Source organism: Eulemur rufifrons, chromosome 1 (assembly GCF_041146395.1).
Source record: "Eulemur rufifrons isolate Redbay chromosome 1, OSU_ERuf_1, whole genome shotgun sequence".
Taxonomy (NCBI): Eukaryota; Metazoa; Chordata; class Mammalia; order Primates; family Lemuridae; genus Eulemur; species Eulemur rufifrons.
Window position 1 is genome coordinate 21,393,989 of NC_090983.1, and position 25,249 is coordinate 21,419,237.

Sequence of the window (25,249 nt, forward strand, 5' to 3'; positions counted from 1 at the left end):
ATAGGAGAATTTGACCACTATTGCCTGGTATGTTGGAATATAAGGATAATATTTTTAAAATCTTGCCTATCGACTAAAAATGATTCAGAGGATAAATACTAATCAATTTATGTCAAATATATCATAAAGAAAACTATGACAAAAGAGATCTTGTCCTAAATAATACTTGTAAGATATCCTGAGGAAGTACAAAGGTAATTTAGAAGCCACAGATGTTAGTACATGCCGCATAGACCTTTAAAAAGGAGAAGCCATTATTAAAGGGCTATATGACCTGTGTTCCCATTCCAACTGAAACAGACCGAAACAGGAAAGGAAAACTCTACACTCTCCAAATTTTCCCTCCTCTTCCCAGACCCTAGAGCCACCATTCTATTTTCTGCTTCTATGAATGTGACTACCCCACATAAGTATAATCATCTAGTATTTGTCTTTCAGGAACTGGCTTATTTCACGTGGCATAACATCTTCAAGTTTTATCCATATTGTAGCCTGAATCAGAATTTCCCTTTTTAAAGGGCTAAACTGTGAGATGAGTGTGACTGTAAATGTGGCTCATGTGAAAAAGCATGTACTTGTCAGAACAAAAAAATCTATGAATATGTGAAGAGAAAAAAGTAGAAAGTTTGAGGTTTTTTTTAAAAGATCATTTTTCTTAACTCTTAGAAGAATAAAGGAAAATAAAGATGTATTTGCAAAGATTGCTGCAGGCTACAGGAGCTGGAATCCAAATGAGAAGCACTGACATGTATGAAGCAGCCATTGCATGAATCTTTTCTTTGAAATAATATGACAAGCTTAATTAATTCTAAACTAGAATATATTAACAATTCATAACAATTTAAGATTCAGGTGAATCCTCCTTCTCATGCAGTAGAACTCATGAATAAGAAATATGTACCAGTTCATGTCACCTCACTACAGATGTATGCAATGAAGGAAGCGCAGTTACTTCTGATCCAACATTATCAACTTTGGTGTCATCTGAATAAAGGCTACATTTTGTTCACACATGTAAGGATTGTACTCAGTGAAGTACAGTTATACAGTAAAGATTTGTTAAAGGGGCAGAAAGAAGTCATTTCAATTAATGTTAGTTTTAGAAAATAACCTGAATCTGTTGCTTCAAAATTCCTCACCTGCATGTAGGATCACAAGCATCTCTGTACATAGATTTTGTGTGGATTTAACCTTGTCAGACCCATCCTGCTTTCATACACCTCATTATGAAATCAAAATAATCACACGTGGGCATGGTAAATATTATTTGAAGTTAAATATTCAGTGAGAATATTTTTTCAATCTTATAGTTAAAACTTACCTGGTTTGATGAACAAGGTTGAGTACCAAAGACCTCCTAGTGCAAATATATTTGAAAACGAAGAGGAGTGATCTTTGTGGAAAAATGTTTTTAATTCATTCAAGATTTGCCATGTTGAATGAGTACATATTGCACATTAAAAAGGACTGTTGTAGTTGAGTGGTGCCCCTGTCCCATAAAATGTAAATAGTTTTCATCTAAGATGAACACTCATTACTCTATCTTGTAAATAATATGTTACTAAACTATCTGAAGGGAAAAAGTTTTCAAAAAGTACTCTGATTTCTTTAGTTCACATTCAGTATGGGTGTGCAAAGACAAGATCAAAGATACGCTACTGCAGAAGATAATGACAAAAGGAAATTATAGAGACCATTTGTTTTATTAAGTTCAGGCAGTGGAGGATATATACTTTCCTAAGGAGAGAGGAGTTACGAAGGAGTAATTTAACTGATTGCAATCTTTGGAACAACTGTAACAGAAATATATTAATATATGAGAAAATGTATAAAATAAGCTTATTTTGAAAAGGGGTATAAATTTAAGAATAAATTCTAAAGGAAAATGTGAGGCAGAGGATGAGATAATATGGTATTAGTGAACTATTAGGGACTCCATAGAATATTTCAAAAGAGAGACAAACCAGGTGATTGTAATAGGGCAGAAAGACACCAAAAATAAAGAGAAGTAGAGCAGAAACATGAATGCTTAATGACATAGAACAAATTATTCATAAAAGCCAGTGTTGGATTACTCAATAGAAAGACAATGCATATGCCTAAGGCACCAGCAAAACATCTGTACCAAATTGGGGAGGCGGATGAAGGAAAAGATAAAAAGAAAAAGAATTAGTGAGCAATAAAAAGAGAAAAATTTTTAAAGAATTTAATATTCCAAATCTAAGTAAATAGAGTAGCATTAAAGAGGTCTTCATGGAGAAAAAAATCAATTTTTGATGGGATTTCTTACACACATCCTTTATTGTTTGTTTTAATTTTTAAACTTTAAATTATATGTGGGAAGAGTGCATTTGTGCATGTGTGAGTGTGTGTGTGTGCGCGTGCGCTCATGCATGCTTAACTAAGTCTTAACAACTCAGTTTGACCCTAATAAGGAAAAGGTAATAGGAAAGAAAATGGTAGCCATCAGAGATTGAGGTTAGACAGGAAGGTTTCTTAGAAAAGAATGGTCTTCAACTCAAATTTGGGTGAAAAAAAAAAAAAAAGTATAGGTAGATTTCTGGAAAAGAGCCTAGAGAGAAATCAATTCTGAGGAATAGCATGAGCAAGTAAGAGGGATAAATTGAACACTACTGAGAATTAGAAAGAAAAAAATTGCAGAATTGCAGAAAATAATTTAAAAAGAAATATTGCAATTTACTGATGCTCAGGAAAACCAGGTTGAAGTGATTTTTAGATCAGGGAAAAAATAGGACTGGCAAGACAAAGGAGTTAAGGTTGGGGAAGAGTGTGGTGATTAAGAGATAATATGAAGGAGTTTTTTTTTTTAATGGTGTCCTGATTGTGGCAATAGTTACTCTAATCTACACATGTGATAAAATTTCATAGAACCATATAAACACATACCAAAAAACATGCATGTAGAAACTAGTAAAATTTGATTGAAGTCTGAGCTTGAGTTAATGATATTGTGCCAATGTCAATTTCCTAGTTTTGACAATATGCCTTTGTTATATAAAATATTATCATTGGGAGAATCTGGGAACATGGAAACTATACCATTTCAACTTATTGTGAATACTAAACTAGTTCAAAATAAAAAGCTATAAAGAATTAACAGGAATCATCTAAAATTTACTGAGCAGAGAAATACAGATAGCCTCAAATTATTCCAACAATCAATTTGTAAGATTTTCTCCAACAATCTATGTGTAAGAATTGGGACAATAAGTCAAACCCCATTTTCTCCTAGGAATGATGTTAAAGTTGTATTTAAGTACATAGATCAACTGAAGAAGCATCAATTCTGTAATATAAAATACAACTACAATATCATATTTACCTTTGCAAAGAGTTATTATAAGAGGAATAAAGAGTTAGAAAAAGATGTATTGTTTACAAAATGGTTACTATTTCAGTCAGTGGGGGCTACTGTAACAAATTGTACCATAGTCTGGGTAGCTAAAACAGCAAACATTTATTTCTCACAGTTCTGCAGGCTGGGAAATTCAAAATCAAGATGCCAGCAGATCTGGTGTTTGTGAGGGCCCACTTCCTGGTTTGCAAATGGCTGTCTTCTCCTTGTATCCTCACATGGTAGAGAGCAAAGAGAGAAGAAAGGTCTTTCATGTCTATTCCTTTAAGGGCACTAATCCCATGCAAGGGGGCTTCATCTTCATGACCTAATTTCCTCCCAAAGACCCCACCTGAAAATACCATCACACTGGAGATTTAAGCTCCAACATTTGAATTTTAGAAGGACATAAACATTTAGTCCACAGCATCTCATTCCTGGCCTCCCAAAATTCATGTCCTTCTCACAAGCTAAATATATCATTCCATGCCAACAGTCATAAAAGTCAATTTGTCTAGCATCAACTATAAAGTATTAAATAGAAAGTCCAAAGCCTTATCTAAGTATCATCTACTAAATCAGATATGGGTAATACCTGTGTTCTGATTCATTCTTAGCCAAAATTTGTCTCCTGCTATAAACCTGTGAAACCAGATAACTGTGCACTTCCAAAAAAACAGCGGTGGGTTAGGCATAGGATAGACATTCCCATTCCAAAATAGAGAAATCAGAAGAAAGAAAAAAGTGACAGGTCTCAAACAAATCTAAAACCTAGCAAGGTGATCTCTATGAGGTCTTACTCCTCAAGAATAGTCCCTTTGGCCTGATGCTCTGCCTCTAGACCCACAGGGATGGTGGTCCTTCCTCTGTAGCACCATTAGGTGAAGATCCCAAGACCTAGTGGCTCTTCCAAGTGGGGGTCATGCGTCCATGTCTCAGGGAAGCCCCTGCATGGCCTATTAGAACTAAAGCAATGGCCCTACCCACATTTCTCTGCTACACATTGGCCCTGTCTTTTGACATTAAGATGGAGGCATTCCTGTCTCACAGACCAATGCATTCTGGGCCTTTGATGGGAGTGGCATCCCTGATAAACTCTTAATTATCTTTGCAGTCATTCTTCTCTTGTCTGGAAGAATAACATGTATTTGTAGCTGAATAACTCTATTGTCTAGTCCTATAGAGGCTAAGAAGTCCAACAACCTGCTTTCTCTTCTTCCAATTTTATTCTCAGGTGGCAGTATTTCTGTGGTATAATCCCATCTATATTCCTGGCTTCTATTGAGATGGCTGATTAGGTCCTTCATTCACACTCACACTAATCTCCTTATCAAATAGTAGCTTAACCACACCCTTGGGGTTTTCTGCAATATGTATAGACTGAGAATTTTCTAGATCCTTAAGTTATGGTTTCTTTTTCCTTAACAATTTCTTTCTTATCACACTTTACTATAAGTAGTCAGGATGGATCAAGTTGCTTCTTCAAAACTTTGCTTAGAAATCTCCTCAGCTAAATAGCCACATGCATTACTTATAAGTTCTACCTTCCAAAAACACTAGAACATGAATACAATTCAGCCAAATTATTTTCCACTTTATAATAAACACTGTTTTTCTTTCATTGTCCAATAACATCATTTCCATCTGAGGCATAATCAGAATGACCTTTACTGTCCATATTTTTACCAACATTCTTACATAATCACTTATGTATTCCCTAATAAGATAGAGGCCTTCTTTTTAGCTCTCTTCTTTACTTTCTGAACCCTCAACAAAATCACATTTGAATGTCCCTTCATGGCAATCAATACCAGCTTCTCCTAGCATGTACCTCAGAATCCTTCCAGCCTCTACGAATTATCCAGTTTCAAGGTAGCTCCCACATTTTTAGATATTTTTATAGCAGCACCCCATTTCTAGTTACCAATTTCCATTTTAGTCAGTTTGGGCCATTATAAGAAAAGTACCATAGACTGGGTGGCTTAAACAACAAACATTTATTTCTCATAATTCTACAGGCTGGGAAATCCAAGATCAAGATGCCAGCAGATCTGGTGTTTGGTGAGGGCCCACTTCCTGGTTTGCAAATGGCTGTCTTCTCATTGTTCCCTCACATGATAGAGAGCAAAGAGAAGAAACAAGGTCTTTAGTGTCTCTTCTTTCAAGGGCACTAATCCCATTCATGAGGGCTTTTCCTTCATGACCATTTTAGTGGCCCACTTCCAAATATCATCACATTGGGGATTTAGACTTTAACATATAAATTTTGGAGGGACACAAACATTTACTTCATAGTGGTTGCCATTATTTCTTTTCCTATATCCACACCCTTGGGTATTCTCTTCCCACATGAACACTAATCTTAGTCATGTGACTTCCTTTGGTCAATGATACAACAGCAAGTAGAGGCTTGAATAAGTTCTTTTTCATTGGAGCTTGCTCTCTTTTGCTGCTGGACCATTTCTGCCACTACGGAGAAGCATCGGCATGTTTGCTGGAGGATGAGATATTACATGGAAAGTGGGCCCAGCTGTCCCAGCTGAGCTTAAGATACATGAATGAGGCCATTCCAGACTGCTCAGCTCCAGGTAAGCCAGTCCAGAACAGAATCACTAGCCAACATCCAGAGAGGGAGAGAAAAATATATAAATAATCGATGGATTTAGTGGTGGAAAGATTAAAAAATTCTATTCTGATTCCTTCTATTTGCTCAGTGAAATAAAAATCCAGGTCATCAACTCAGAGGGAAAAGGAGTGGGGAGGTTTTTAGGGAGTTGAAGATAGAGGGGAAAGGTGTGAAATACTAATCTCCATGGTAAAATGTTAATTGACAAAAGAAAATTCAGTAGAGTTTACCTTGTGAGTTGAGGTTATAAAAACAAAGTGAGAGAGATCAGCATTATTCTGTGATTTTTTTTTCTTCCTTAGCTATGCTCAGCTGACCAGGTATGCACATAGAGTAAGTAAAGAATTTGGTTTAAGCATATTTGGGGTTTTGATAGGTAAGAATTGTGGAAGAAGAGAGGAGGGAATTGAAACTGTGTGGGAAAGAGAGATCACTGTGATAGACCTTGGAATCCACTCGGGGTAAGAAGGAAAGAAGAGGAAAGTTGTTATTGAGGGTAAAAACAAATAGTGGATACAATTAATTATCAATACTTCTGAATCCAAAGAACTGTTGTAGTCAGTAATATTTTAGAATATGCAAGCTGGTGGGAGAGGAAATGGTTGGTGCTTATGGAGTGGAAAACCTAAAATTGAGATTTGATAGTTGTTGGAAGGGAGGAAAAAAACTGAGAGGCTAGAGTGCTACATGTATTTTCTGCTTGGATATTGTTGTTGCAATCTTTGAAAACAGTAAGTCAAGTGCTAAATTATTCTAAATATGATGGCAATGTCCAAGATGTCAGTATATGACTATAAAACGGAGGAGTGACTAATGGCATAGTTTCAAAGCATGTGCTTATGAGAAGCTGTGACTTTTTGAGAAGAGAAAGAAAGAGTCTAGAAGTAACAGTGAAGGGCAAGGAGAGAACATAATTAATTAATATATTAATCCAACAAATGTTTATTACTTTACAAGTATGTTCCAAGCTCTGTTTTGGCTATTAAGAACCCACTAATGAACAAACCTGCAGGTCTAGTGGTAGGAGAAATTTGTGTATATATACCAAGAATAAAATTTAATATATGATAGATATATGAAATTAACATATGATAGATGTATGCAAAACTCTAAAATAAATTATATGTATACACTTCAGTGATAGTGTCTACATGTTTAATATTCATTATGAGTTGTAAATCTCTTAAGAAGGATTAAAAAGAGGGAGTTACAGGCTCAATTAGAAAAAGGAATCAATACCCTCAAGGGATAGCCAGTAAAAGCAAGAAGATAAATTGTACATCAAAAAGATTGAGGATATAGAACATTTTGCTGATGACAGGTATTGAATACCGTGGAAGGGAGATCAGAGCTGAGCGAGGGATGATCTGATTGGTGCACATATTTGAACAATATCTAGAATACAATGGCTGGCATTTTTGCAGTGACCCAGATAAACAAGGCTGTCAGTCTGATGGGATTAATCCCAGTGGCCTCTTAGGAATACGTGAACAATGATTTCCAATTTGGGGTTGTTTCCTTACGTAGTTTTTAGTTGCAAGAATATGAACATAGATACATAGATAATGAGAGCCATTAGAATTCAGATAATGAAGAGACAATTTATTGTTGAAGATATCACTGAAAGCCTCAAGTCTAAGATGCTATAGCGTGCTATAAATGAGTTAGGAGGAAATAAGAGCAAGGAGTAAGAAGTGATTGCATATATAATTAACATATCTTTGTTAATTAAAATGATATTTGTGTAAGAGATTTATAACTCTTAAAGAATATTAAGAACATAGGTAGCATTTTGGGGGTATGAGCATATAGTTTTGCATATAGCTTTGATATATTAATTAATATGTGTAAGATAGTAAGATTAAATTTATTCTGGATATGCTGGCATTAACATTTTCTAAAAAGTACACTTAATTTTTCACAATAGCTAGAAAAATAGACAATGAAATACATTATATGTCACCTCTAAAATTGGAAGCATCAAATGCTTTTATAAACTTGTCAGATATTTGGGTAAAGCTAATCAAGAAAAATGTTAAATGCCCACTTCTTTTATAGCAGTTATGGCTTTTATATAAAGATATGTTTTGTGTTTCTAGGCTAAAATGTTGCACTTATTAAAATGCATATTTGGATAATTACCATGAATTTCCAACATTAAGTTTAAATCTTGAATTTGTGGATAAGAAATTTTACTTGAAAATGTATTGAAACAATAATACCTAAAATAGCTATTATTAACTCATTCTACATCTTCAGCATTAAATAAGAAAAAATCAATTTTTGTATCCCCCTGAATTTGTCTGTAAATTTAAGACATAATTTAAGTATGTATCTTACTAGCCAGAGGTAAAAAATTTAAACATAAATAAGTTGGGATACAGCACATCTTAGTATAATTATCTCTAGTTATTATAGCATTTTAGAGTGATTCTTGCTAATGTATATTATTCTAAAATTCATCATTTTCTTCCTTATTCAAAATAAATAGCACACTAGCATTAAAAACCCCAAGACACATTGAAACAGATCATGAGGAAGTTTACTTTTTATGTGAAAACTGATTCAAAGTAACAATTCAGTGTTTTATGTGTGACAGGTACCTGCAGGCTCCTAATAAAATTAAAATGCCAATTAAAAAATAATCTTTGGAATGATGGAAAGACTTGACAGCATTTTTAATGTCGCTTTCATTGATGGATTATTTCCCCTAAGGTTCTTAATTTTTTCCAACAGTAGAGAACCCAGACTCATTCATGACATCTCAGAAAGCTAGTCAACTCTCTTATCACTTTTCCTCTCTAGGGGTAAGGAATGAATCTTTTGATTGACGGCCAAGTCAGAGATCTTGTCTAATGACTTATAAGGTATGGATAACCAGTGACACTTTTGTCTATAATGTAAGCTCCACAGGGGAAAGGGTACTAACTGTCCTTTCAGTGCTACATCCCTAGCTCCAGAGATATGACTTGTCACGTAGTTAGTAAATACTGAATAAATGAATGAATACTCAATTTCTAAGTAAGAAAAAGATTTTTAGTAATTATGTGGTCAAAGCTAGTCAAAAATACAAAAACATATAAAGTCAGAAGGGATGACTCTTTAGTAGGTAAAATTCTGCTAGAGATATTACTTACTACAGAGCTCATCCTAGATTGTGAGGCAACCAAAGATCATTCCATGTTGACTGAAGATGGTCTGGTTAACAAGTTCTGCTTTTATGGGTAAATGTTAGGATTTTGCACAAACTCATGTCAGACAATATGAGGTAACATTAATTAAAATTTCTATGGAAATTATATTTCCTAGTTCTTTAAGAGAACAGATTCATCTTTATTATTTAAATAGAAAGGATTTTCTATCTTGAAATATGGTTTTATATGAGGAAGTATTTAGTTTCATTCTACCCAAAATTATATTGTTTGATGTTTTTATATCAACCAGTTTCTTTCTTTTATTTTGATTTGATGCACTTGGGCATTCAATTTATTTCAAGAGTAGTTGAATCAAATCTTAAATTTTTCTTTAAATGAAAACCATTTTAATAATTCCAAAACAATGTTGTAGGGATATGATAACACTTAGTGTCTGCTGTCTCAAATAAACTGTTTTGAAACAAGTTGCGTTTTGGAGTCATAAATAAAGCATATGTAAATAAATAAAATATTTTGATTAGATACTTAGGATATTTAAGATAGTCAAATAATTACAGTATTTGTCACTCTAAAATTAATTTTGAGGTGCATATTTAAATTCACTTCATTAGCACCAAGAAACGTACGCAGATAAATATGTGGGTACACACACATACATACATATACAATTAAATCTTAAATATAAAACAAATGTGATTTTTTTAAACCTCATGTAGACTATGCCTATATATCATTTTTATTGTAACATATATTAGTGAAAAAATACATTAAACTCTTTTAATAATTAGCACTGAGGAAGAATTAGACTTACCTTGACCAGATTATTTTGGTGGGGGGTGGAAAAGTGGGGTCACATCTTTTGTATAGTAAAGTGTTTGCTTTGATTGGTGGTTAATAAAGTAAAAATAAATCATGTTATAAAACACATATATTCACTGTTATTGGAATATATTTAGCTTCATTTATAGTCATCCTAATTACTTACATAGTTTATTTGGTTTATGAGATAACACACAGCAAGTGTGCTTTAACACAAGTTAGATACAAATTATGCAACTCATATATATGAAATAGTATTTGTTGTAGAAACGAATAGAAATAAATTTTAAAATCTTAATGAAATTTATCCTTTTTATTTATTGAGCCATGTAGATTTGTATAAAAGAACATTCACATCAGATTTATTGCAGCAGACACTTGCTTGAGGCATTCTTCATACATACACACAAAGCCACATTGGTTGTGAGAGGACTTCTCAATTTTTTAATCATGCTATGAGTTGCAAAATGAAATCTGAACTTTAGCTTTAATATATTTTTCTTCATAAAATATATATTTCTTGAATAGTACTCACTAATTATGCACTTTTGGGGGAGATGAAAGTGAAAAACACATGCTATTCTCTTTTCCTTTATTTTTTAAGCCTATCTGTATGTTTACGTCTAATAATACTTAGATATCATTTCAAGCCTATATGTCAAGGGGGAACTATTCATTTGAATATAAATGAAAATCTAAGAAGATGTAATAATTGATTATCCTGGTAGAACAAGATAAATTGATCACAAGAGGTCAATTTAAGTATCTTACCACTTCTTAAAATGTAACATAATTATGTTTCAAGTATTACCTTGGCAGTCTATTAATATATACCTTGGGTGCCTTTTCAAGTATAAGAAGGCAAACTGGAAATCTTTATAATACAAGACAGGTATTAATGTACCAATAATCCATGCCCTTGAATCTTAATACTTCTTACATTACCGTGTTTTAATACTATTAATATTATACAATATGTCCTTCTTTGCTAGCGTAACCAAATTTGCAAATGAATTCTAAAGAACATGAAATATATTAATGGCATATTTTATGTTATGCATACAAAACTCCATTTAATTATTTTTTGTGTTATCTTATTATTACTGGTTTTGTGATAAGTAATTTTTTTTTCATTTTAGTTTTCACCTTGGTGTACTATTTGCTCAAAAGAAAGTAATAGAATATATCATTAATAGAAGACAGCTCACCATAACACAATCTTAATATTTCACATTCCCTTTTCTTAAATTTTAACTGTTACCTTTACCAATAGCCTTCTGTTTCTCTCATCTTATCCAGCCCAGGGGTTATGATTGGCTAATGATTTATTAAATTAAGAAGGCAGTGATGCTAGTGAGCAGAAGGGAACATTCAATTCTCTTGCATGGAAATTTTAGATGAATGATGAGAACACATTCCTCACTCTACAGCTCGTTCTAGAATGCCAGTTGATGCATCTGGTTGAAAAAGCCTTTTATAAAGTTTATATTAATGTTCTAGTATAAAGTAAATGAGCCTTTTGCCTTTCAGGTGTCTGAAATGTAACAGGTCATTTGTTTTCTCTTTCTCTCACAATTCACAATACCGCAGAAACTCCTGTTGGCTTTATCTTGCAAATCTATTCAGAGTATCAACAATGATTACCTTCACTGTTCCCATCATGTTCAAACCTTCATTTTTTCCCAGGATTATTGCAATAGCCTTCCAGCTGGTCTTCCTGCTTTTACCTGCTTTTACCCTCTACCCCTTCTCTACTGCAGTCTGATCTCAAAACAGTAACCAGTCATCTTATTAGAGTGTAAAATAGAAGGAGACTCCTCTGCTCAAAACTCTCCAGTGATTTCCCATTTCATTGAAAATAAAGGTAAAAGTCATTGAAATGGGTTTCAAGGCCCTATGTTATATGCGCACACTCATATAATCACTGACCTCTACTGTTCACTCATCTTCTCACTTTATTCTAGTTACAGTGGCCTTCTTGTTGTTCATCGGTCACATGAGTCCTGCTACCACCATAGGAAAGCTCCCTACTCAGGAGAGCTTGGAATATTCTCCTAGATATCTTCTTGGATTGCTGCCTCACCTTATTCAGGTTATCTAAATTACAACTTTATAGTGAGAATTTTCCTGACTGTTCTGTTTAAATATTGTTGCAATCTTCTTGAATGCCCACCATTCCTTTCCATCTTCTGTGTTTCATATTTCTCTACAAAATGTATTATCTCTAAATGCTATACACAGTATTTATTTTTGTTATTAATCTTCATTTGGCTTATTTTCTGCCTTCCAATAGAATACCATTTATATGACTGCAGGAGTTTTTGTCTGTTTAGCTTAGTGACTATAATAATGCATAGAACAAAGTAAGTGCTCAATGCATATTTGTTGGATCTATAAATAAATAAACCTGTGAGATCAACCACATGGAAGGTATTATTTGCATTTCATTAGTTTAACTGCAAGCAGTAAAACTAATTCTTAGCAGTAAATATGGTCAATGCTACTATAAAATTCAAATATTTGGTGTTTTTAAATATTTAAATGAAATCATCAACATTGAATCAATGTTCTGCTAATGAGACACTTATAGTTGCATGTTTTTTTCATAATTTACAACTTCTCTTACAAGCATTAGTTAACCTCCATGCAAACCAATCATTCAACTTAAGATGTTGCTATTGGCAAATAGGACTTCATAGATTCCAACAGTATTGCAGCAGATAGTAGAGGTGGGGAGTCAGAGGGGGCAAAGAAAGAAAAAGTAGAGAGAGTTGACTATCCATCTGTTATTAGCACAGAATTTCCATTACTACTCTCCATCCATATAATTTTGAGAACACTTCAGGGATTATCTTTATTGCCTTAATAATATGTCATAAGGGGAAAACATATCACCTGAAAAATATTCACTGGTGCCTTTATGGGACTGGGCAGGCTAAAATGCTGTGACAAATAGAATGGAAATATAACATCTCAGACAAAATAGAAGTGTATTTGCTTATTGCTCAAGACTCTAGAAAATGTTGCAGGCTAACTGGAGGTACAAAATGGGGTGGCTTTGCTCCAAGAAGATTGACAATTGCTCTGTCATTTTCAATAATGGACTTCTAAGACTACTGTGGTCATTGTCATTGATATCCCATCCCACCACAAAGGGGAAAGAACGTACAAATTGCACCTACACTTTGACTAATATTCTATCATATAGAACTTAGTGACACAGTCACACTTAACTAACAGGAAGGCTGAGAAATACTATTTAGATAGATAGCCAGGTGACCAGCTGATATGGAAGAAACAGAAGCAGATTCTGGTGAACAGCTAACAGTCTCTGCCACAGTTTGACTTTTTGCCCACCAAACATCTACGCCATCCTTTCTTCCACATGTAGAGTATCCACTGACTTTCTCCCTCCCACCACCCAAAAACAGAGACAACCCCAAGTCTCATTCCTGCATGTATCTCATAGTTCATGATCTCTGGATGATGCACAATCTGCTCCACTGGGTTCAGAGATGTCACTTGTGTTTAGGTGGTCAACTAAATAAAATACAAGTTTTATGCTCCTTACCACTACCAACACAAATGTAATGCACACATGGTGAAAGTAGGACAGAATAACTGCAATATAAACTGTAATAAAGAAAATAGACATGTAGGAAATGTACAAGCATCACTAGTCCAAATGATGATAGAGTCCCAGGCAGGCATCGTGAGGAACTTTGCCAAGGTACTGAAGAAAGTTCCTTGATTGGACCATGGCTCTCTCTACAATAGGAGCTTCTTTGCCCCTTGTTCTTTGTGTCTTTTGGCTTTGTTCCATGGCAGGTTCTTTCTTCTCCATTATCCTCTGTGGCCACATCTGAAATCCATGCTGTGGTCTACACTTTCTTTGTGAACTGTGCAACAACACAAGTCCACTTTCAGTGTAAGTTGGGGGCCTCAAGGACTGCTTTACAGTTTGATGAGTCAGGGGGTTCTTAAGGATAGGCTCATGGTGCCCTTGTCAATCCAAATTTTTCATAAACTTACTAGGTTTTTGATATATTTGCTTCCAGGCAATGTGATGCGACAATAATCACAAATTAAAGTAAGCATGGCTATTAAACCTGCTTTATTTTTCTCTCTCTTTATATTCTCAAGGGCATCTAAAACAATACAATTTGATGTAAGGATATCAGATTTATCTCCCACCACTAGGTCCAGAAGCTATTGAATTTTACAAGTCACTCTGTTTCCTTCCATCCTTGTTACAAATCACTCAATTCTTACCTGTGTAATACTTTGTTAACGCAGCTGGGAAAGCTATACTCAGTAACATTTTGGCTATTTCCAAACCCTTTTCTCTCAAGCTACAAGCTAAGCAGGCACATGACCTGCCTTCCAAATATAAGTGACAGTGCGACATAACTGCTCAGCCAAGTACCCAGCTACCTAGGAAGAAAAGAAACCAGGAGCCAACCAGAATACCTGATCTGATATTATAAACAAGCAAATGTGTTGCATATTCTCTAATTGCTTCAAAACTGCTGCAGTTTTAAATTATTTGTAATCTCATCGAGGGCAGAGATTGAGTCCGAGAATTTTCTTGTCTATACACAGCCCAACACTGTTAAGTCATTTCATGAATACTTATTGATTTATGCTATGCACAAATGCCTCTGAAGAAACACAAATTATTTTTTATAGCTGACTGAGATCTTTTCTGATTTTTCAATCCTATTTTCATCATTTTATAGATTCATGTAGGATAAGACAGCACGATTATGTTATAGTTTGGATTGGATGGGGCAGGGAGAACACCTAAAATACTTTTCTCATATGTGTATGTTGATTCACTCTTTATTCGTTTATATACATAAACCACCATATACCAAGTACTCTCCACTTAGCCTACATTGGAGAGTGTTTGTGTACATGTGTGTGTTCAAGTGTGCATGTGTGCTTTAGGACTGATTTTTAAAGAATGCATTTGAAAATTAAAAATTGAAGTAGAAATCAATGATCACTAACTATAACATATTAAAATTTCTACTTTGCATATATGATCATTCAGAAGATCATCAAAGTGCCACTATTAACTATTAACAGAAACCCTGTAGAGTGTGAACTCATCCAGACTGAGTAACACAGATATTGTTCATAGATTCTGATTAGCACTTAGTAAATATAAATCTCAATCTGAATTTTTTACACTTATTATGCTTCACAGTGATCCAATTTTTTATTGAGGAGCTAAAGGGATGGTCTTACCAAATATTGTCTAATTCAGAAACAATCACAGGGGTAGAGATATAACATCAACTAAAGGAGATGCAAGACCGAGCCAGGGGCTCAAAGGGAAGGGTGAATGGTAAAAAAGAAGAATATATTCTAAACTCTTCCTTCTCTGGTGACAATAGCATCTACTAATATAAATTATTTTTTATTAAGAATCATATGGCATCAAACTAAGAGTATATGACCCAGCACAGCACCCATCTTACCAAGGTAAAGTCACTAAGCAAGTTCCCACAATGTATGAAATTTTAAAGCAAGACACTAGTTTAGACATATCTACACAGTATTGATCCGTGAGTAATTGCAAATTAGAGCTCTATGCTTTATGACTCTGAAAGACATATCAGTAGCTGCTATAGAAACAATCAGTTTCAAATGAGATACCACCTTACCCATATCAGAATGGCCATTATTAAAAAGTCAAAAAATAATAGATGCTGGCATGGATACAGAGAGAAAGGAACACTTATACACTGTTGGTGGGACTGCAAATTAGTACAACCTCTATGGAAAACAGTACGGAGATTCCTCAAAGAAATAAATGTAGAACTATCATTTGATCTGGCAATCCCTCTGCTGAGTATCTACATCCCCCATCAAAAAAAAAAAAAAAAGAAAGAAAGAAAGAAAGAAAGAATTTTATCAAAAAAACATCTGCACTCAAATGTTTATTACAGCACAATCCACAATTGAAAAGATGTGGAACCAACCTAAGTACTCATCAATTCATAAGTGAATAAAGAAAATATGGTGTGTGTATACACACACACACACACACACACCGTGGAGTACTACTCAGCCATAAAAAGGAAAGAAATAATGTCATTTGTGGCAATTGAGATGGAACTAGAGACCAATAACCTAAGTGACATATCTCAAGAATGGAAAACCAAATACTATTATGTTCTCAATAAGAAGTGGGAGCTAAACAATGGGTACACATGAGCACAAAGAAAGATAAAGGATGTTGGAAACCAAGAAGGAAGTGGGAGGGGAGGGGAAGGGAGGGATGAAAACTTAGCTGTGGGGTACAATGGATACTATTCTGGTGACAGACACATCAAAAAGCCCTGACTTAAGCATTATACAAGTATTCATGTAACAAAAAACATTTGTACCCCCTTAATATTTTGAAACAGAAAAGAAATAATTTCTAAATTATTAGTCAAAATTTGTCCACTACCTCAGCTTCAAAATTGGTATAATTTTGTTTTGTCCTTGATGATGAAGGTGAGCTCTTGACACTGATATGAAACTTAAAATTTAAAGAATTTTGACATCAATTAAGAGCAATTTTGATGTGTTATGTCAATACCTACTGCTCACCAAACGGAAGAGAGCATTTAGGTATCAGGGTCATAGAGAAAAGATGTCAAGTCAAAGTGCTTCAAATCACTGAATAAGGCTGAGTCTATTGGGTATTAGCTTTTTATCTATAGTTTGGTTTAAACACTCTGAATGGTTAAGAGATTTGAAAATGTGTTATATTTTATAATGGGACACAGTTTTCTATTGGGATCCTCAACTAAGACAACAGTGATAAAAAATTAAAATTAGATACTAGTGTTAAAATTCAAGTAATCTATTATAACAAGTATTTATGAAATCTGGTCACATAATATAAAAACTTAATGAAATTAAGAATTATATATGATTGATTATTCCAGATAAAGAAATGTTACCCATCTGAGAAACCTATTTTAATTTGTCACGATTTTAGATAGAAGTAGGTCTAAACTGTATTATTCACAGCCATGTTTTCTCATACAGAACATATTAAATTTTATTTAGCTGTAGCTTTATAACTTAGGTGGATTATGCTACTTATTCACTAATACCCTGAATCTGTCAAGGACTAGTCAGAAAAAAGAATTTGCAACTATCATTTTAACAATTAAATTTTAGTATACAGTATTGTCAACCATGTATAAAGTTGTTAACTAGGTAACTAAAAAGAGGAAATGAGAACATGAAGATATCATGGAGAAAACAACTTCAGGTAAGAGTTCTACCCTGAGCACTGAGCAAACACAGGGAATAAGGTAGAATTATTAAAACTTAGACCCTTGAAAAGGAGAGCCTTCAAAACTAAAACAGCCCTCTGAGGAGGAGGTGCCTGTCTGCTGGGTATTGGTGTTCCTCTGCTTGGAACAGCAGGGCTGTCCCATTGCAGGGCCAGGAACACAGACTGCTGAGAATGGGGCACCTGTTTGTTGGGCTAATGTCTCTGGTGACAGCATAATGAGGCCATTTCTGCAAGTGTTGGAAAAATCTACCAACTGGATTCTGCTGCTGTGATTAGAATGAACTGCTGTTCTGAGGTGAAGCATAGCTGAAGTGATACTTGGTGGAACTGCAAGTCCACGAGCAGCACTTAGGAAGGAGACAGGAAGAAACAAGTTCCTTTCTTCCCCACCCATACTGGTAGTCTCCTGAAGGGAGTCCCTATTGGCAAAGCCTACCAGACAGCCAGTTGGCAAAGCAAAAATGTGGCTTGCAGAATTCCAGCCCCAGCATCACAACAGCAGAGTATAGAAGGGAGAGTTTGGTGCTGGGAGAAAAGAGCTTAACAATTGGCACATGGCCTTAGGAAGTAATCAACTTATACACAGAACTTAGCTTATCCTCTCCATAAAACCTGTCAGAAAATCTGTTGACAATTTGCAAGCAGCTGCCTGCCCTCTCTTTTTAATATTAATACGTTATTCATGATTCAAGGAAGAGTGGAGAAAGGTGTTCAAAACACCTGTTTTTACACATGACCCTAAATCAATAATCTCCACCTTTAGAGTGAGTCCATCCTTCTCTTACAAAATAAATTACAGTGGATCTTTGACAATTGTTTTCCTAACTTTTCAGCCACCACTATCAAGTATTTCAGGATCTGGGTATTGTTTCACTGATGAAAGTGATAACAAGTCCGATGAATAATTTGTAATTCCTTAGCTGGAGCAATTAGCATATGTGATAGTAGCTAAATTTATCTCTTTGTATCATATTTGCATACCTAGCAGAATGTAATAAACATCCAAAAAATATACAGATGACAGGAATTTTGATAACGTAAACATAATAGATTTGTCGGTTTTAAATTAAGATCAAAACATAAAACTTCCACATCCACATGATATTGTATAGGACTTTGCATACAATAAATTGCCTTATTCCTTACAATTTGTGAATTGCCAAGAAGCATTTAATTAGGGAAAACACTACAATGTATCAAAATTAACCATACAACAAATAATTATTTCCATTATATTCATGTCTATTAAACTGTTAAGTTTGATAGTACAGAGAGATAGCAAACCTGTGGAAGGCAGAACTAAATATCTAACTCTTTAAAATAAGTATTTTTTTCTATCCTGATTAAAACAAACAGCTTCCCAATGAAACAATTCTAATCTTATTACACAGACTTGATATTGATACTTACATTTAGAAATAAATTATTATATTAAGAAAGATTAATGGAGTTATAAATGGATTTCACAAAGATTATTTTAGTAGCTCTCTGTAATCTTATCAACTAACAGTTTCTTTTAATGTTTCCCAGAGATAACATCAAGGAAAAAAAAACTTTACCCATTTATATATATCATGATAGAGGGTTAATAATGTGTAAAGTACTTCTTACCTATTAACATCCCAGATTTTACTAGTTGTGTCCAATGAGGATGAAGCCACAAAACTGCCACAGGAATGCCACGTGCAGGACCATACTGCATGGTTGTGTCCTTCAAAGGTCAAAATGCAATCGCCTTTATATAGGTCCCATAATTTAACTGTAGTGTCACCACTTGATGTAGCCAATTTGTTGCCACTATTTGCAAAAACATAAAAAGATATTTTGTTTACAAACTAATTCATAATTAATTTATTTTATGAATGACTGCATTCTGTGAGTAATTTGGGTTTATGTGTGTATCTGAGTTATTTTTACTTTTAGTGGCATAGCTAAATGAAGAAATCTTATTATCTTAGTTGGGTCTACACAATTACCAACTTAGATTGTTTAGTAATTCAAGCTAAAGAGAGAACCTTTTGGTATGCAGTTTCAAGATCAATTCTTTTAGATTCTCCTAGATTAATTCACTAAATTAGTGTTTTTGTTAGTGTGTGTTTGGTTGAGGGTTTGTGTTAGGCTTCAGAACAATAAAAATTTGGATATGGGCTAAATCAATTTCAAAAACATAATACAATATTAAACAGTAAGTCAGAATTGCTTATGTTTGGATTAATTAAATGCTCCATGAGTGCAGTTTGGATGAAGGAAGAATCACAAATGAGATGGCTTTGCATTAGATCATGAGAGATGAAAGAGATTTTAAGTGATGGGTAATTGAGGATGAGTCATTGGATTTTCCATTTAGGTAATCAGTAGATGTGAAAAAGCAGTGGTTGTGAAGTGGTGGACACAAAGGCTAGTCTAAGAAATGAGTGGGGATCAATGACGTGAGCAGAAACATCTAGTTTTGGGGGAGGAGGCTGATGAAATATCAGCCCCAGGAAACTTTCACTTTCATCTTTTCCACATCCTTCTGTATTGCATGCTCTTTCTATGGGTTCCCTTAGTAACTTTCTCTCACTGAATTGTAACAAATTGCTTATTTGCCCTCCTCCCTTGAGAAACTGTGATTTATGATGGAGAAGTGTTTCTTCTCTCTGTTTCTACAGCATCAAGCATTATGACTGACCAACTAAAGTGCTTAATAAATGCTTTAGAATAAATAAGTATACGAATAAATGAACATATAAATGAAGTTATGCTATAATTGAAGAAGTGCCTGATATCTCTAACAGAAGGAATGGCAAGATCAAGAAAAAGTGTTTTGTTTGCTTGCTAATAGTTTGGGTATTTTTATGCTAAGAGAAATGAAATTTTTATCTGCAGAGGAGAAACAGCCACCATTAGAGAGGAAGAGCTTGAAGGTGCTGCAGAGAAGGTGGATTATAGAGAGAGGAAATTCTTATTAAAGTTAGAAAAGGATATCTATTTTATTTTTTAAGTTAGCATAGTTAAAAAAGTACTATATGGCAGGTAATCCCATCATCAATAGATAGACAATAAAATCTGCCTTTTGCTTTGTAGCAATTGTTTATTAGTACATATATTTGAATTCAGAATTTTAGTTTTTAATATTAAAGACTGAATAATATATGTTTCTAAAAAAAATCCAAGGAAACAAAAAAAATAAAACATTTTTTAAGCATGTCTCTTTCTCAAATCTATCTTTCCTATGGGGTAACATGCTGTTATGGACCAAAATCTTGGTATTAGATAAGAATTACTGTGGCATATTTCTGCCTGTGGCTCAAAAACCCTCTCATATAACTTTTATATGCTTCTCTCTTGGTTTAAACCATGTGTGCCTGGAAAAACAAAAACCACAACTGGAATAATTACAACTAGAATGAAGCGGTATTATTTCTTTGTAAGTGCTATAAACTGATATTTTGTCAACAATAAATATAAAAAATATTCTCATAAATTTTTAACATATTGTGATTATAGCTCATATGTATGAGCTCAACTAAATCCAAAATATATAAAATATAGATTTCTGAATAGTATTTTGAAATTCTTTTGCCTTTCAAAAGATTTGGTTTGACATATGGAAAAATATTTTTGGTTCACGATAAAATAAAGGATATTTCTCAGGATTCAGAGAGATAGCGAGAAAGAGAGAAAGAGTGTGTGAAAGTGAGCTTTAAGTGGTGCAAAAGGTCAGGGTTTCCCTGAGCTACACACAAATGGAAGGAGCCAAAACCCTTAAAAAGAGCAAAAGTGGATGCTATGAGCTAAATGTTTGTGCCACCTTTCCCCTAAATTCATAGGTTGAACCCTAATTTCCAATGTGATTCTATCTAGAGGTAAGGCCATTAGGAGATAATTAGGTATAGATGAGGTTATGAATATGGTGACCCCATAACAGGATTAGTATCCTTATAAGAAGAGGAAGAGTCTGGCTTATTCTCCCTGCATTGTGAGGATGCAGAGAGAAGGCAGTAGCCTGCAAGCCAAGAAGAGGGTCTGCACCAAAACTGATGATGCTGGCACCCTGATATTAGATTTCTATCCTCCAGAACTGTGAGATATTTATTTCTGTTGTTCAAGCCATCCGATCTATGATATTTTGTTATGACAGCCTGAGCTGACTAATACAGTGGATTCAGGTTGTTGGTCTGTAGCCCAAATTATTCCAGTTTAGACCCTCAATATTCTACAGATAAAATTCAACCAAATATAAGCTTTCAAAAACAATACCAAAGACAAAAACGGGAAATAAAAGGCCATGACTGAGGAAGAGCTGATAAAATTGACAAACACTTATACACTAAAGGACTCCAGTTGCTGTAATTATGAGGTTCAAAATATAATATAGCTATGAATAAAACGTGTAAAGAAATAACAGATGGAGAGAGAAGGGTGGAGCAAGATGGCTGAATAGAAACCTCTGGCCATCATCCCTCTGCAGGAATATCAAATTCAACAACAATCAACATAAGCAGGTGCCTTCAGAAGAACCAAAAATCAGGTAAGCAATTATACTACTTTGTTTAACATTAATTATACCAAGGAAAGAGGTGCTGATGAGGGCAGAAAAGACAATCTTGCATTACCTACAGCCCTCCCCCATCCCCCAGGAGGGCCATGCCAGCACACCAATTAAAGAGAGAGCCTGTGTACACAGAGGAGGGAGAGTTAAGTGATTGTGGGACTTTACATTGAAATTCAGAGCCACCCTGGTATGGGGGAACACAGCACAGGGCAGAATTCTGCCAGAGCCCATGAAAGGAGAATTAGACCAGCCTGTCCAAAGGGAAGTCCTCTGGCTTGAAACCCAGGTTCTCGCTAGTTGTACCACAGGCTGAGAAAAAGCAGCCTAGAGCCTGTACTAAATTTGTACAGCAGTTAGGCCATAGAGGCTCCAATCCTTGGGCAATTCATGTTGCTATGCTGGGTCAGAGTGGACATCGGGTGTACATGACACAATGAGATACCAGCTGCTGTGACCAAGCCAGTGCCTGTGTCACCCTTCCCCAATTCTAGCCAGTACAGCTCAATGAGAATTATCTTCGATTTGGGAAAAGGAAAGAAAAGAATTCAGAGGACTTTGTTTTGCAACTTGGATACCACTTCAGGCATAGTAAAAAGAAAAGTACCAAGCAGACTTCTGAAGACCCTGAGTCCAGGTCGTAGCTCCTAGATGACATTTCTGGGCCCACCCTGGGCCAGAAGGATACATCCTGCCTTGAAGGGAAGGACCCAGTCCTGGCAGAATTCACCAGCTGCTGAATTCTGGGCTTTGAATAAACATCAGGGGTATCCAGGCAGCAGTCACCACAAGCTTTGGGTGAGATTGAGCTGGCTTCAGGTGTGCCCTGGCACTGGTGTCCATGAGGGAGTACCTGCATCACTCCTTCCCCAACTCTAGAAGCCTAGCATAGAGAATATGGGAAGAGAGTGAAAGACATTGTTTGGTAACTCAGAAAATCCTCTGATATTTTCCCCAAGTCTATCAAGGCAGTAACACTAGGAGTCTGCAAGAGTCATAGCATTACTGGGCTTGGGGAACCCCTATTGCTGATATAGCTGCAGTGACCAAAGACTTAGATCACAACATGTAATTCCCTATGGATATATGGAAAGCCTTCTCAAGAAGGATAAGTTCAAACCAGTTCAGACTGTGAATATTAAAATAAATACCAGCCGGGCGCGGTGGCTCACGCCTGTAATCCTAGCACTCTGGGAGGCCGAGGCGGGTGGATTGCTCGAGGTCAGGAGTTCGAGACCAGCCTGAGCAAGAGCGAGACCCCGTCTCTACTAAAAATAGAAAGAAATTATATGGCCAACTAAAAATATATAGAGAAAAAATTAGCCGGGCATGGTGGTGCATGTCTGTAGTCCCAGCCACTCGGGAGGCTGAGGCAGTAGGATCGCTTGAGCCCAGGAGTCTGAGGTTGCTGTGAGCTAGGCTGACGCCACGGCACTCACTCTAGCCCGGGCGACAGAGTGAGACTCTGTCTCAAAAAAAAAAAAATTAAATAAATAAATAAATACCTAACTCTAAAATGCCCAGACATTGATGAGCACCCACAAACATCAAGCATATCCAGGAAAACAAGACTTCACCAAATGAACTACATAAGGTACCAATAACCAATCCTGGAGTATGGAGATATGTAATCTTTCAGACAAAGAATTAAAAATAGTAGTCCTGAAGAAGTACAATAAATGTCAAGACAACACAGAGAAGGAATTCAGAAGCTTATCAGAGATATTTAACAAAAAGTTTGAAATAATAAAAAAAAATCTAGCAGAATTTCTGGAGCTAAAGAATTCAGAATTGACCAAACTGAAAGAGAATAGTGAGCTTAAAGACAGCCTATTTGAAAATGTACAGTAAGAAGAAGAAAAATAATAAAAGAATATAAAAGAAGGAAGCACAATTATAAGACTTAGAAAATAGCTTCAAAAGGGCAAATCTAAGAGTTATTTGCCTTAAAAAGGTGGTAGAGAGATTGGAGAAGAATGTTTATTTAAAGAAATAATAACAGAAAATGTTCCAAACCTAGAGAAAGATATCAATATTCAGGTACAAGAAGGTCACAGAATGCCAAGAATATTTAATGCAAATAAGACTACTTCAAGGCATTTAATAATCAAGCTCCCAGAAGTCACGGATAAAGAAACGGTCCTAAGGGAAGCAAGAAAAAAGAAAATAATAACATATGAAAGAGCTCTATTACATCTGGCAGCAGATTTCTCAGTGGAAACCTTACAGGCCATGAAAGAGTGGCATGACATATTCAAAGTGTTTTTAACCCTAGAATAATATACCCAGCAAAAATATCCATCAAACATGAAGGAGAAATAAAGACTTTCCCAGACAAACAAAAGAGATTTGAGAGATTTCATCAACACCAGATCTATCCTACAAGAAATACTAAAAGGAGTTCTTCAATCTGAAAGAAAAGGACATTAAAGAACAACATGAAATCATCTAAAGGTATATAACTCACTGAAGTACACAAATACAGAACACTCTATTGCTGTAATTATAGTTTATAATTTATCTTGAGTAGAAAGATGATACGATAATCATCAGAGACCTCAACATTCAACTTTCAACATTGAACAGATCATCCAGACAGAAAATCAACAAATAAACAATGAACTTGATCTGCACTGAAGACCAATGGACCTAATAGATATTTACAGAACGTTACCTCCAACAGCTGCAGAATATATGTTCTTATCCTCAGCTCATGGATAATTTTCAAGGATAGACCATATGTTAAGCCATAAAACAAGGCTTAAAAAATTCAAAAACTTGAAATCATACATAATATTTTTTCTGACAACAATGTATTAAAATTATAAATCTATAACAGGAGGAGGATTGGAAAATATATAAATACATGGATATTAAACAGTATGCACTTGAATGGCCAGTGGGTCAATGGAGAGCTCAAGAAGGAAATTTAAAAATTTCTCAAAACAAATGAAAATGAAAACATAACACATCAAAACTTTAGGATTTAGCAAAAGCAGTAATAAGAGAAAAGTTTGTAGCAATAAGTGCCTACATTGAAAAAGTAGAAAAGCTTCAAGTAAATAACCTAACAATGCATCTCAAAGAACTGCAAAAATGAGAACAAACCAAACCCAAAATTAGTAAAAGAAAAGAAATAATAAAGATCAGAGCAAAAATAAATGAATTGAAACCAAAATATATATAAAAGATCAAAGAAAAGAGAAAGTCAGGTTTTTGAAAAGATAAGCAAAATTGACATACTTTTAGCCAGACTAAGAAAAAAAGAGAAAAGACCCAAATATATGAAATCAGAGATGAAAAAGGAGACATTAAAACTGACACTGCAGAAGAACAAAAGATTATTGGAGACTACTATGAGCAGCTATATGTCAACAAATTGGAAAACCCAGAAGAAATGGAAAAATTCTTAGACAAATATAACTTACTAAGACTTAACCAGGAGGAAATCCAA